A 3364-nucleotide genomic window follows, 5' to 3' on the forward strand; every position below is an offset into this window, starting at 1 on the left:
ATGATACGACCCGTAGAAGGCCCATTGTTTCTACGGCCCATAGGAGGCCCATGTTAACTACAGTAAATATGTAGCCCATTGTTAATGTGGCCTAGTTTTAAAAAATAGGTTATTCCAGCCACTAGCAAACCGCGGAAAAAGAACTGCACTGACTACAAGAAAACAAATAAACAAGACAAAGGAAATAAATAAGCAAGCAACTTACGCTAGGCTATCACGGCTATTACACATATTACATCCACTGGGCATCAAAGTTCGCCACAAGTGCAAATATAGGGAACAAAGCAGCATATAAACGCTGCAGCAAAACAAGTCCAGAACTGAAAACACTTCAGAAGAGCTCAAGAAACAATATCCTGGGTACCCATAATGCTGGCAAGATGCTTAGCAAGCTTATTAACTTTCTCTTGTTTGGCGCTTAAATCCTCCAGCACTTGCTGTTGCACCAGAAAGTATGCATCTGAATTCTGCAGGGACTTCCTCAGTCCTTCGGCTTCCTGTCGCATAACATCTAATCAATGTCTTTCAACTTGAAGTTGAAACTCAAGAAGCCGAACTAATTCAGGCAGCGAGTACAAAGAGCTGGTGCCAGCAATAGTAGCCAGTAACTCGAACACTACATCAAGATAGGACTTTGGGGTTGTCTCAGTGTCTTCAATATAGTTTTTATCAGCTTTCTTGGAGAACAACATGGATGTCTCACTATCTTGAACCTGATCTGCATTACTTCCTTTACCCTTGCCTAACGGGGTACTTTTCTCCAATATTTTATCTGCGTTCTAGAGGAGAAACAAACAAACACATCACAGGTTTACAATGTAGAATATGAAACTCATTTTGGTAAACCAGTTTAGTAGTAAGGTGGACAGGATAACAACATGAAACAAACATATATCTATATAGTATGGTCACTGTATGGTCTATATCATTCTAGTTTATGTTGCCAAATCAAGATAGATACAGTTCGAATCATATCTATTCAAGACAAAGCATCATAGACAGAATATAAGTGTGGGAAACTACACAACAATAACAACACTTGTAATGTGCATGGCATGAGAACATAACCGTTTATTCAATTGAAACTAAAATCAACATAGAGCAAGTTACAACAGCAAACACGTTAAAGAAACAGGTTTAAAACATACCTGTTGCGCCATTGGAGTTTCAGTTGCATCCTTCAAATTTGAAATTAGTTGGTATGAGTAAATACAGTGATGCAAGAGCAAAGTAGTATGAACCATAGCTACGGAACCTGACCTGAGAACAATTCTTCTTCTGCTTTAAGAGTTGACTTGGGGTTCAGAGTGGTGGTCCTCGTGCTTTGGGCACTGCAGTTGCCTTACTAACTGCTCGTGTTTGGGTGCTCTGTGGTGGAGACGGTGCTGTGTCAACGAGAACGGGGTTACTATCTGATGGGGTTGGGGTTAGAAGGGGTGTAGCTGGTTCTCTGTCCAACTGGGAGGGGTACAATCTGCGTGAGTCTGGGTTATGTGTGGTGGGGCTGGTTCTTGGGCAAGTAAAACCGTGGTTCTATCTCCATCGACAGGTAGCACGATCTTTTCTGAAGACCATGTTTTTACTCCCACAGATACTGCCATCACCCCCTCAATTGAAATGGCTGATAAACAAGAAAAGTAATTGAATGTACAGACATTGTAAGATAGACAGGTGCAATGGATAGTAGGGAAGAAAATAGGGCATGAAATTATTCACATTTATGTTGTCTAACCAAACAGAATAGCAGGACATAATTACAAATATATGATGGCTAATTAAACAGGATAGCATGACACAATTTCACATGTATGATGGCTAACTAAACAGGATAGAATGACATACTTCAAAATATGATGACTGTGTAAACAGGATGACATGATATAACTATACGATGTGTCTATTAAAGTGGTTGGCATGCCATAAATCACAAACATGCCGTTGATGGAAACATGATGGCATGATATAATTCACGGATAGAATGACATAATTCAAAATATGATGAGTATGTGAACAGGATGAGATGATATAACTATATTATGTCTTTAGAAAATGGGTTGGCATGCCATAATTCAGATACATGCTGTCTATGTAAACATCATGGCATGATATAATTCAAATATATGATTTATATACTAAGGAAGTGAGCAGAGGGCAATCACATATATGATGTTTCAACTAAGGAGATGGCATTCAATATCGTGTATATGATGTAAAAACTAAGCATTGCAATACAACATATGCATGATATGAGTAATATAACCCTGCCAAGTTTGAGGATACACCTCAGGGGGATAATAGGACTGGTCATTTGCCTCTGAATCCTCCTCTGAAGAGCTATCTGTAACCAATAACATATCTGCTTCACTAGGTAGCATTGTCTCCTATGAAGACCTTGTTTTCACTCCAGATTTCTCCATCACCAATTCAAATGGCTGATGCACAGGAAGAGCAGTTGAATATACAAACATTGTCGACAAAAGCAATGAGAAATACAAAAAAAGGATGTTATGATATAATTCACATATATGACGCTTGGCTAAACAGCATGACATTGCATAATTCACATATATAATGCCTTGCAACAAGATAGCATTGCATAATTCACATATATAATGTCTTGTAAAAAGATGGCATTGCATAATTCACATATATGGTAATTAGACACTAAACAGGTGGCATTCACATGAATCATATCTAAACTAAGCAAATGACATAGCAATGCAAGATACCATACACACGATATGAGCAACATAACCCTGCCAAGTTAGAGCATGCACCTCGGGGGGGGGATAGGACTGGTCACCTGTCTCTGAATCCTCCTCTGAGGAGCTATCTGTAACCAGCAAGACATGCGCTTCGTCAGATAGCATTGTCTGCACTGAAGACCTTGTTTCCACACCAGATTTTTTCCATGACCGTGTCGAATGGCTAATGCACAGGAAGGGTAATTGAATGTGCTAAAATTGTTGACAAATTTAACACATAATAAAAAATGATGTCATGATATAATTCACATATAAGATGACCGGTTAACCATGGTGGCATTGAAAAATTCACATATATGATGCCTGGCTAAACAAGATGGCGTTGCATGATTCACATATATGATAACGAGACTAAACAGATGACATTGACACAAAGCATGTCTAAACTAAGTAGATGACATCTTTGATGTATACAGTAAGCAATGCAAGGCACCATATGCATGATATTACCAACATCAGCATGCCAAGTTAGAGCGAAGACCTCATGGGGTAAATAGGAGTGGTCTTCTGCTTCTGAATCCCCCTCAGAACAGTTATCTTCCTCTTGATTACGATCCGAAATGGGTGGAGGGGGGGCTGCCTTTGCGCCCACCATAGAG

Source organism: Triticum aestivum, chromosome 4A (genome assembly GCF_018294505.1).
Source record: "Triticum aestivum cultivar Chinese Spring chromosome 4A, IWGSC CS RefSeq v2.1, whole genome shotgun sequence".
NCBI lineage: Eukaryota > Viridiplantae > Streptophyta > Magnoliopsida > Poales > Poaceae > Triticum > Triticum aestivum.